Consider the following 12,718-nt stretch of genomic DNA (forward strand, 5'->3'; position numbering starts at 1 on the left):
GAAAACATGCCTGAGCATCCCGGCCAAGAGCAAAATAGCTGAAAAAACGCTTGAGCCCGCCGATGAGGGTAGCTAAAAGCTAACACCCGAAACAAAAAGCAAAATGGCTGAAAACATGCCTGAGCATCCCGGCCGAGAGCAAAATAGCTAAAAAAAACGCTTGAGCCCGCCGATGAGGGTAGCTAAAAGCTAACACCCGAAACAAAAAGCAAAATGGCTGAAAACATGCCTGAGCGTCCCGGCCGAGAGCAAAATAGCTGAAAAAACGCTTGAGCCCGCCGATGAGGGTAGCTGAAAGCTAACACCCGAAACAAAAAGCAAAACAGCTGAAAACATGCCTGAGCATCCCGGCCGAGAGCAAAATAGCTGAAAAGATGCTTGAGCCCGCCGATGAGGGTAGCTAAAAGCTAACACCCGAAACAAGTCGACCGAAATTTAACTTCAAAAGACCCTCCAGCACTTCGTTCCAAAAAGCAAGAGGCTCGGGGGCTACATCCAGATAGGAATAGGAATACTTTTTTCTTCAGAAAAGCACGAGCGCCACTCAAGAAAGCACTCGGATGCCGAAGTTTGTCAAGGCAACATTCTATACCGAGTCGTTTCACACAGCGCAGGCGAAAGGTTGTTAACGCAAAGCGCTCGACGGATCACAAGAGAGAAAGAAAAGAAAAGTACTCGACAAATCGAGGGGCCTCGTCAGAATAACGCACAGAGTTGTTTTACGGAGCAGAGACGGGAACAGGACAAGGTACTCAGCCAGTCAAATAACTTCAACCGCACCCAGGCAAAGAATACATCAACAAAAATAAAGAATCTTCATTTAAAAAGAGTGTAATATTACAAGAGGATGCTCAATCGAGTCAGGCATTGTCATCAGAAAGGGAAATATCAATATTTAGACTATCTACAACCCTACTGGCTAGATCTTCGACCTCAGGCTCCATCCTTTCAACGGCGTCAAGATATTCTTGGCTATCAGCTTCTTCTGCTATCTTGGAGAGAGGCGCCTCTGGAGCAAGGACCCGGACCTGGGCCAGCACATTCTTGGTACATACTTGGGCACACCTCTTCGCGAACTCTTGGAAACGAGTCGAAATCCGGGGAATGAACTGCGCCCAAGATTGCCCGTCATCCGCCGAAGTCCGAAGGACATCGGCTACTGAACGAAAAGATTTCCACAAAGCATTCCAATTCTCAGTAGCCGTCGCCAGCTTCCCGGTCAAGTTTTCAATAGTTTTTTGGGCCTGCACAAGATCTCTGTCAGCTCCGCGCCTAATCAGCCTAGCAAGGGCGAGTTCTTCCTCAGCATGAGTAATTACCTCCTTAGCTTTATTGTGACTAGAATGGACAAGAGCCTTCATTTCATCAATACTCTCCGAGAGCTTCTGCTTCTCAACTCGGAGAGCTAGACAGGACACCCAAAAACAAGTCAGCGGGAAAACAAGTCAAAATACAAGAAGAAACAGGCAGAACCCGCGGCACCTTTGCATTCATTCTTCGCAGACTCCACCGCAGCATCTCTCTGCTTCTCCGTCTCCACTACCCGGGCGCGAAGGGTCTTCTCCTCTTTCTAGTGCACTTGACGCTCCGTCTCCAACTCAGCCTGGAGGAGGTCAAGATCGGCTTTCAGAGCGTCCACCTCCGAAGACAACTTCCTCTCATTCTCAGATGAGAAGAAGAAGCCAGAATGATCGCGAGAGAAAGACTGAGCAAAAAGAGGCAAAGAGAAACAAGACGTAAGGATAGAAGAGAAACAAACATGCAAAAAAGAAGTAGCAATAAAACCTACCTGGAGCTTTTCACCAAAAGAAGACGCAAGGGTCGACAAGCTCCCCCAGGCTGCGGTCAGCTCCGATAACCGATGAGTGGCATCGAACTGTTGCACCACGTCACCAGAAATCGAGGGGCCGCCGAAAGCAAGAGAAGGGGAAGGAGAGGCCGGCTGGGGCGAAGAAGGAGTGACCAAGGCAACCTCCAGAGAAGCCGGAGCCAAATCCTCAGAAGGACCCGGCACGACAACCACAGTCACCTCCGGAACGGCCAAGTTCGCAACTCCGCCAGGTAGCTCTGAAGCCCCCGCGGCGACTTCATCAATAGAATGCTGTGAGTCCCGAGGCTCGGAACTCGTGGGTACGGTAGGAGACAAAGAAGAAGTCGATGAAGAAATGAGAGAAGACGAAACACTGAAAGATGATAAAAGGAAGCACCATTAAGAACCAGAGGAAGGAAGATAAAAGCCAAAAAGATAAAGCTAGAATCTACTCACCCAACCACTTTCTTCTTCGCGAAGCCAAGAGAAGGCCTCGCAGGGGGAACCACGACGGCAAAGACGTCCCCGCCACCCGGCGACGGGAGCGGGATAGCCGACAACGGGGCCGTGGAAGAAGCCGGGACTAGAGCCGTAGAAGAACTCCGCACCGGAGGAGCGGTAGAACTCTGGACAGAGGCAACCAAAGAACTCGACACCGGAGCTTCAGAAGAAGTCGGCGTGGGAGCCTCGGAAGAACTCACACCCGACCTCCGATTACTTCAAAAAGTTCAAAACTAAAATTCAAAACAAAGAGGAGAAATTCAGTGCAACAAGAACATGAAAAACAACTCACCGCCGCATGATGAGGGGGACTTCATCATCCTCTTCTTCCTCAGCCAACGAAACCAGAGCACCTGCTGAAAAGGAGATGAAAAGTACTCGGTTCAAGAGAGAAACAGGAAAATAAAAGAACAAAGAGTATTAAATGCGCTCACCTAAGAGCATGCTAGCAACAACTGGAGTACCTGAGGGAGTACTTGGTTTGCGAGGCTTCTTGGAGACAGGCAAGCCAGATGAAGACCCATCCATTCGCCCCCTCTTCGGGACACTGCGAGGACCGCGAGGGACTAGACGAGGAACATATTCTTCATATACATCAACAAATCCGGAAGAAACCCCAGGAAGGGCTGTAAAGGTTCGAGACTTACTAATTGCAGAAGTACCAGCTAGGCGATCCCCAGTCTCTGCCACGGCAGGGAGAACATCAAGGGGGATCAGATCGACAAAGTTTCGCCCAAGCTCCTGCGAAAAAGGATAAAACACCGAGACAAGGAAAAGCTAAGCAAGAGCGGATGCAGCAAGAATACATAAAGAACTCAAACAAAAAGATAGACAACTCACAGCTGGGGGCGGGTTGATGGCCGAGAACTCAGAGATGGCAGGAGGAATGACGCTCACTCCTTTCAGCATCTTCTGAAGGCGCTCGAGTACCTCCTCACCGGTCAGCTCAAGAGCTGGGACCATGCGCGAAGGATCCTCGGCCCCAGAATACTCAAAGCCGAGATGTTCCCGCTCTTTCAGGGGCTGAACCCGGCGACGAAGGAAACTTGAGACAATACCAAAGCCGGTCAAACCCTGCTGTTTCAGCATGCTAATCCTATCAAGGAGTGGCTGGATCGCTTGAATCTCAGTAGGTGACTCAAGCTTCTTGTCCCATTGGTCATTCACCACAGGACCGGATCCGGAGTGAACGACAAGAGAAGGGATCAAATTAGCAGCGTAAAACCACTCGGCACACCAATCTTTGACAGAATCGACCAGGTCATAATCAAAAAACTTGATTTTGAGACCCTGGCGAAACTGAATCCCGCAACCGCCGAGGGCACTGGTTTCCTCATGGCGGGGTTGAGGTTTCAGGCGAAAGAAAAAGCGAAAAAGAGAGAGAGAAGGAGGGATCCCAAGGAAGGCTTCACAAAGATGAACAAAAACAGAAAGATGGAGAACGGCATTGGGGGTTAGATGGTTCAGACTAACCCCGAAATAACTAAGAAACTGATGAAGGAAGGCGGAAGCAGGAAGACAAAGTCCAGCGCGGACAAAAGAAACAAAAAGGACAATCTCACCAGGACCCGAGGCCGAAACCCGATGCTCACCCGGAACTCTCCATTCAGCGATGACTTTGCTCTGGATCAAGCCATCACTAACGAGCTCGCGCAGCTGGTCTTCGCTGGTTGTTGGAGCAGGCCAAACCTTCTGAGCTGCCCTCATGGCCACGAACTCCTGGTTTTCAATCAAAGACAGGGATGACTCCTCGTCCACGAAGGTCGCCTGAGACTTGCTTGCGGTCTTCTTCTTTCCCATGAACTGGCGGGAGCAAAAAAGGCGCTAAGGAGGACGAAGCTAGAATGATGGCGCTCGGGCAATGGCGACAATGACGGCGGCGGGTTTCTGAGAACTAGGGTTTAAAGGCAAGAGCTGGGCGACAAGGGAAAGGAAGATAAAAGGTCTTTAAATAGATTTCTCAGTGATACAAACGGCCCATAAGGCCCGTTAAAGCACAGTGTGGAAACGCAACGGTCCATTTACCGACGCAGCTAAAACGACGGAGGGCACGAATCCACACAACGGTACAAACCAACGGGCAGATTTTAGACTTATCCGCACAGCACCACAGCAGGGTTATCAGATAACTACAAGAACAACTCGTTGAACCAAGAAGAAAGAAAGGGCTACCTCATGAGGGACAAAAGAACCCGGTTATGTAAGAAAGAACTCGGTATTCTCATGAACGACAGGGATCACAACAGAAAAGTCAAAGACAACTAAGAAGACAAGATTCGTTATATTACAAGCGACTTCAAAAATAGAGGATTACAAATCTTACAAGACCCAACAAACTCGGCACCACGAAAAGCAAAGTAGCAAAGAGGAACACGGACACGACTAAGCTCTAGAACGACTACGTGTCCCAAATTGCTACTCGGAAGGACATACCGCCATCAGCTACACTGTTTTCTTCAAAGGACGGACGCAGTGCATCCAAGGCGGAAATCGGCAGCACGGCAGGGCAACATGGAGCAGAGAAGGCCGGCGGGCATCTATCTACCTAAGACCGATGTGATGCTAGATATGGTGTTGATCTGCGCCGGACGGTCTCAAGACAGGCGACGAGGATCAACCCAGAACTGCCGGATGAAGGAACGAAGCCCACATCACAAGACTTCCTCCAACTACCACCACGTACATCCTGGCACAATGCTGTCGCGGGACTAGCCTACCTCTAATCCCTATCACAAGACTTCCTCCAGCTACGACAAGACACACAGGAACTACAAAATACGCCCGGGGGCTGCTCTACTTCACAAACTACCATATTCACAACCGCGAAGGTTTCAACAGAATGTCCAATGGATGAAAACAAGCACCCCGAGACAGTATTTATAGGCCAAAGGATCGGCGCACATGGACCAGGAGTACCAACGAAATAAGCCTAACAAAGGACACAGCGAAAAGACAGGACTCAATAATGGATGGCTCAGGCGAGAAGAAACAGTACTCGAAGATGGGCATATTCGAAAGAATATACCAGCACAGTACAACCCGTGAACAAAAGGTATTTACACTCAACCACCACCACACAACTACATCTGACAACAGCAGACTATCAAAAGAATACGCCAAGACCTCGCATCCGAGTTCTTCCTGAACAAAACAACACGGATATACGCTTGGGGGCTCGGCCAACATCATAGCTTAATCAACACTAAGCTAGGGAGCTCGGCCTTCATTTTCAACCACTCCCGGAGGCTCGGAACCAAAGACAAAGGACCAAGAATACAAGACACATCAAGACTCTTCATCCAACCTCTTTTCTAAAAGAGAAGAACTCGGAGAAAGCAGGATACATAACCACAGAATTTTTTGAAGACAAGAATCTGGACCCTCCAACTTTTGCAAAGCAAAAGCAAGAGGCTCGGGGGCTACACTCAGTGAGTGCAATTTTTACGAAAAATTGCACCCAACCAAAAAGAACCTGGACATAAGCTCGGAGGCTGCTTGCCGCGTAACTACTCGGATGATGAAATAATCCAAGTCTCGGAAACTACTTCAGAACACAAATTTTAAAGCAACATAAAGGATCAAGACCCTCCAACTTTTTGTTCCAAATAGCAAGAGGCTCAGGGGCTACACTCAGTGAGTGCACTTTTCGCGCACGTCACCAAAAGACTTACTCAACGCAGACCACTTCAAGACATTACGACAAAAAGAACCCGGAACGAGCCATATTCGAGTTCTTTTTCATAAAACTTCAACGAACAATCAGAGCAACTTCAAGACAAGATCCTCCAGCTCCTTGTTCTAATTAGCAAGAGGCTCGGGGGCTACAACCAGATGGATGTACTTTTTTCGAAAAAGCACTCACCACTCGAAGATCCCAAGAAGCGCTACAAGGTTTCACTCCAGAAAGCACTCGGATGACATTTTGTTCCTACTCAACAAGACTTGAAAGAGCAAAGCGAGACTTTCAGAGCTCAACCATGAAGTGCTCGGGGGCTTGTCGATGCGGGACCCACAGGATACCCCGCAAAGGAGAAAGAAGATCTAGTCCAACTAGGATTCTTTCCATGTAATCTTAGTAGTAGAACTATTAAGTAATCCTACCAGGAAACCTCATTGTAAACCGACTAGGACTCTGGCCTCCTGACTATATAAAGGAGGGCAGGGCTCCTGAGACAGAGAGAGAACAATTTGTACGACACAACACTTGACAATCAATCCAACGCAAAGGCTAAGGCCGACTGGACGTAAGGTTGTTACTCGATCTACGATCGAGGGCCTGAACCAGGATAAATCGGCTATCTCTTGCGTTAACCATCGAGTTCGGCATACGCCGAAGCCCAAACATACTGCCCCGGGTACCCCCGTGGCAGGCTATCGGTGGTAAAACATCGACAATCGGTATGTCTGACGTTTTCTTAGTTAATCCTTTTGGTCTGCTCTAGAATAGAACCATAGTAATAGAGAAGTATAAAGGAACCTTGAACCCACCCGTTGTCCTTCCAGCTTAGTTTGTCTACTCTATCTTTTTATGGAGTTCTCCTGTGTGTGTCATTATACAAAAACTCCTATCTTTATCACTTACCCCCACATTAGTCTGGTCGGTATACTAGTTAGTAGAGACATGATGGTTATTTATCAACTTCTTTAAGCATTGCTTCCCTTAGGATAAATACGATACCCTAGAATACTTCTGGGTGAAAGCTACAATGGTATCCGTGCGCTTACAGATTTCTCTGTTTGTGTTAACAAATACCAACAGCTACACAAGCAAGCAAACAAGCTCGACACAATTATACTAGGAATGTAATTTGCAAGAGATAGAGCCTTATAACAAACCAGGCAAGTGACAATAAGAATACCAATTGACACCAAGAATTTACCCTATGGTCGGTTGCTTGCCGACAACCTACGCCCATATTTTGGTGAGTCCAAACTAAGTGGTTCGCGCACTAATTAGCATCACATGCCAAGCCCACCACAAGGGCACCGCAAGAACCACTAGAGAGACACTACCCAAGCCATGATTCTACTAGGGCTGGCTTTCACGAATCTCCCGTGGGGAATAGACACAAGAAACCCTGGCAATTGAATGATCAGAGTTGGCAACAATCACCAAAGCCGCTCAACGATCCCATAAGCTCCGGGATGACTAGGTGACAGCAATCACCAAGAGTAATAAGAGTACCACTAGCCTAGCTTGCCCTTCATGGTGTTCGTCATGGCCTTTGCCATCATCTCCTAGTTCCTAGGGGCGTCGTACCCAAATTAGGTAGCTGACCTGGGTCGTTGATCACTTGGTCGCTTTGTGGGGCCGAGGGCCATGACCCTGATCATCGGGGTCGGGGCACTCTGCCGGTATGGATGGCCTTTTCGTCGAGTCCCTTGTCGTGGATCCCATCCTATAGCGGGTGGGATCGTATAAGCATCTGGTCGGTCCATATTTGGACGGTGGGTATCGTACATGTTGCCACCGCAGTGTGGTATTGTCTCATCGGTGTAGCATGGCACAAGGATGGTGTCTGACCGGGCCGAGGCGACTGCTGTCCTCTCGGTCCTTGTGGGGCCAGTGCGGCATGCTTGTTCTTGTCAGAGCAAGCGCGCCTTGCGACGCTCGACCTCCCTCCATCCCTCCTGGGGGTCGTGATGGGGATAGATCGTGCGTTGTGTGCTAAGGTAGATGGAAGGGGTCGGGGATGACCCTGGCCTTGGCGCCTTGCCAGCTCCGCTCGGCTCCTACTTGGCCTCGGTCATTTGGGCCCTTATTGTGTTGCAGGTCGCTCAGCCTGCTAACTAATCCGTGCCTTGAGATACCCCGGGGTTACAACTCCGACAGCCACTGACTAGGCAGACATCACAACATGTCTTCTCCACACCAGCGATTACCTGAGCCAATGTGGTGGATCCTCATGGCCAAGAACCTGACGCCTCTCCTGCTAAATATTGTTAGTGTGCTTTATTCTTGACTTTAATCCTTTAGTCTTAACGGACATCATGAATCTAGTACACTAGTATTAGGGCCTGTTTTGTTGGGCTTTTGGGGCTATTTTTGCTTCCCAAAAGTCAAAAGCCAAAAACCCAACTAGAGGGACTGCTTTTGGAGGGTGCTTTTTTAGATATTTTTGAAAGCACCTAAAACCCTGCCTTTAGCTTTTGACTTTCTGCTTTTCAAAATGAGTGAAATAAAGTACTCTTTCATAGTTGTTTCAAGAGAGAGAAAGATAGAAGGTATAATGTATACTTGTTCAACCAAATAACTTTTAGTTTTTCCACAACTCATAGTCCACAACTGCTTTTCGATGGTGTAAGGGACAGCGACGCCTAAGAGAGGGTGTGAATTAAGCAACTTAAAATTCTACTTCTAACTATGGCCTCTGATTTCACCTAGTCAAAAGTTATGCATCCCTAGATTCCAATCTTATTAACTAGCCTATCAACTAAGCTAGGAAAGTAAAGCACACGACCAAGGTAGTAATGTAAATGTGAAAGGTAAATATGAGGTAGAGACGTAAACTCTCATCGATGACTCCGGTATTTTTATCGAGGTATCGAGAAGCACGCAAGCTTCCCCTAGTCCTCGTTGGAGCCCCTCGCAACGAATCCCTTGCAAGGGCCAAGCTCCAGATTGGGTAACTCCATGGATGATCGTGTCGCCACAATGGAATGCTAACTATTGGTTATATCCTACCCAGGCAAGCACCGGTGCATAACCCCTATTATTCCGCACTTTTAATTTATGCTTGTGCATTAAGTTTTAAGGAGTTGAATAAAAACCACTTGCATATATATATATATATATATATATATATATATATATATATATATATCCTTATCCTATGAGTCCTACTAGTATGTCAGAATCGTGTAGATGGCTATGCTATAGGATTCGGTAGAAGTCGAGTGATTATCTGTCACTTGCGAGAGATAGAAAAGATATTATTGTTGTTATTATATTACTATCACATGGAATATATATGGATGATAATTGGAGAATGGGCAGAAAGGTACTTTGGATCTGGACTGGTTAGGCATTTGAGCGAGACTCAGATTGCATTTGTTTCGCCTGTGTCGATTGAGGACCGTCCGTTGCTATGGATGGTAGTCAGGTCGCAGACTTATTATCCTGAGCACATACTTGCTTATGGGAGCGGGAAGGCTCGTTACGCTCTTGTCGTGAGTTTCGGCTCTTTCCAAACCGACTGATTGGAGACGGGGAAAGGTGGAGGTCTAAGCACCATACTGAGGCTGGGTCTCAAGTGTGGGGGCTTGGAGTCCAAGTTTGGACGGGGACCTGGACCCCGTGACAGGAGTGGAATGGGTTGGTCTTGTTTGTGCCTGGGGTACAAACGGGGCGTGTGTTTCGGGGTACTCAGCTGGGATACATTGATTCGCGAATCGCCGTTTCTATGAGACGGTATGACTTGGCTATGGTCTAGCACCGTAGTAAGAACTGAAATATGAAAGATGGTAAAATGGTTCTGATTGCTCACCACCTGCTTGAAAGTACCATAGGAGCTTACATAGAATGGATAGCTAATGAACTAATGATGACTGCTAATAAAAATTTAATATAAGGACGCACGTTTAGTAATGCTTCTAAAGATGCAATAACCCACAAGCTAAATAACCATTGCATATCCTTGGAGTCTTTTATTTTTCTCCTATCGAGTAAGTCTTACTGAGTACAATCGAGTGCTCAGGGTTTTATTCCCCCTGTTGCAGGTGATCAGAGGATACATAGAGCTGACTCTTGTGTGTGGAAACCTCCTGGTAGGCTCAGAGAGGATTCATTTCATGCTACGACCGTAGTGTTTATTTATAACCCTCGCTAAAGGTTTTTATAAGAAAAGATGTAAAATCTGCTAGCATCTCTCGTATATAAATGTCCACTATGTTAATACCCCACCATGTCATTAAATTAATCTTTGTTTCCTCTATAACTCTGATAACATTATTATATTCCACTGTTATAATCAATTGAGGTAATATTCTGTTACTGTAATAAAGTGATGTAAGAAATGGCTTAAGAATGTTGTAAGCTTTATTCTCTCATTTATGATCCTGATGGAAAAATATGGATTTTTTAGTTCTCCCTTGGGGTGTGCTCGACGGAACAACATGATTTAGTGCACTCTCTTGGGTACTTAGTGTCTAATGGAAGACAAGTACTCTTGGGAGGGCATTAGATTAGGCGGTTCTACCACAGGTACACGGTGGCGGCCACACCACAAACACAGTTAGTGTGATCTTGCAAGACTACAATCCCCACCGAGTACAACAGTGGTGCGCACAAGCACCGAGTGGTAAGAGGTGTGCAAACCTTACTAAACACGTACTAGGCCTAAACCTAGAGCAAGCGCATATGAGCGTGGTCTAACAAACCTAAGCACTTCGCAAAGCACCTACGCTAATCACCTTGTGATCTATTAAGCCCTATGCAAATGAAGAACTCTAAAATAGTGTATCAACACTCTAGCATCTTCCCATAGCTTCTCCACCCTTCATTTGGTCGGCCAAGGGGGTATTTATAAGACCCAACCAAATAGAGTTGTCGGTCCCTTGAATGGACATTTCTGCGTCCAACTGGACCGCCACTGTTCACCAGGACTAGAGTTACTGTTCACTAGGTCCGGTTTCCTTCCCAACGTTCACTTGAGCTGACCGTCACATGCGCGTGAGTGGCTGCCATGTGGGCCACCAACTAGACCGATGCTTGATGGTCCTGTTCACCTAACCGGACTTGTCCTGTTGAATTAGCACTCTCTGGAACCTCTCTGGATGCAACTGGACTGGACCATTGATGGTCCTGTTCACCCAGCCGGACTTGGCCCCATTGAATTAGCGCTCTCTGGATGCAACCGGACCGACACTATTCACAGGATCTGGACTGGTACTATTCATAGGGTTCGATGCTCGTATTTTGGGCATAACTTTTAGCTCTGAACTTGAATTTTGATGATCTTGGACTTTTTGGAAAGCTAATGAAAAGCTATACAGCCTTGAACTAGTGGAAATCAAGTTGGAGCAAATCCTAGCAACCAGACTAGGAAAGCATGGTCCTGTTGATCACTATTCACGAGGTCCGGTTCATTTCAATCCTTCCTTTCCTTCGTTTCTTCATGACTTTTGCATCCATCTTTGTTCTTATCTTCATGCTAGGACTTTGCTTGATTTCTTGGGTCTTCCATTGTGCTTCTAAGGTCTTTGCTTGAGGTGTTTGTTGGTGTTTCGAGTAAACACCAACGAGTAAATTTTTAATGTTGCGCGTCTGCCTCGGATAGTGTGCTTAGAGGACATGAGGTTTATACTAGTTCGGGCAGAATGTCCTTACATCCAGTTCATTGTTGCTTCTTATGTTACTAGCACTGAAAAGTTTGTAGTAGGGGTTACAAACGGGCGAGAGAGGGATAGGTCCCAAATCTCTAATGAAAAGAACGAATGGGTGCCGAGAGCTCGGTTGCTGCTCGGCTGCGTGTTCGAGGTTTGATGGGTTCGTTGGTCAGATGATCAGATGAGTCGATCATCTAAGAGTTCCCCTCCCCATAGTGGGGCGCTCTGCTTTCCCTTTTATAGGCCAAGGGAAAGCACGGGTTATAGTGGAGGAAGAAGAGGAGAACGAGAGGGAGAAGAAGTCCTTTAGGGTCGTCGGGTCCTTTTCCTTCATGTAGGTCTCGTCGCCCCTGTAGACATCAACAGGGACAGCTTCACATCGCGGCCCTATCCATCACTGGCACCATGTGCAGGCGTCGTGTCCCGATCGTGGTGCTCCACTCCATTCTGGCGGATGTCGTGGTGAACTGACGCGTTTGACAGTGTTTGTACAAGGGTTAAACAGAACAGTGCTGGTACGCCCGACGTTGTCCCTGATGTGAATCCCCAGGTATGGCCCATCATGGCCATGGGTTATATTGGGGCGTGCCGGTCACCTCCCTGGTGTCATAGCTTTGACCCAGGCCCATTCGCTGGGACCTGGAGTGGTAGGCGGCGGTATGGGTCTCCATCGGGCGAGACGGATCCCCCAGCCTCGGGGTTGGGTGAGGCGCAGCCCACCCTCAGACGTTGGGCGAGGTGGAGCCCCCCTCAGACATCAGGCAAGGCGGAGCCCTCCCTGAGGGTCAGGCGAGGCGGAGCCCCCCTCAGACATCGGGCGAGACGGAGCCCGTCCTCAGATGTCAGGCGAGGTGGCACTACAAACTTCTAACCCTTGCGCAACGACGAGAAAACATTGCAATAGGCCCAATTTTGTTGCAAAAGGTAGTTCATACCATGAAATCGCGTTCGTTGGCAATGGTTGCAAAAAGTCACGTTGCAATAAGAACTTGCAACCATTGCTAGTTTGGCGTTGCAAGAGTTAGCTTTTCTTGCAATGTTGCCAAGCATTGCAATCGGACGTTATCGCAACATTCGTTG

The sequence above is a fragment of the Miscanthus floridulus genome, chromosome 14 (genome assembly GCF_019320115.1).
Source record: "Miscanthus floridulus cultivar M001 chromosome 14, ASM1932011v1, whole genome shotgun sequence".
In the NCBI taxonomy this organism is placed as follows: domain Eukaryota; kingdom Viridiplantae; phylum Streptophyta; class Magnoliopsida; order Poales; family Poaceae; genus Miscanthus; species Miscanthus floridulus.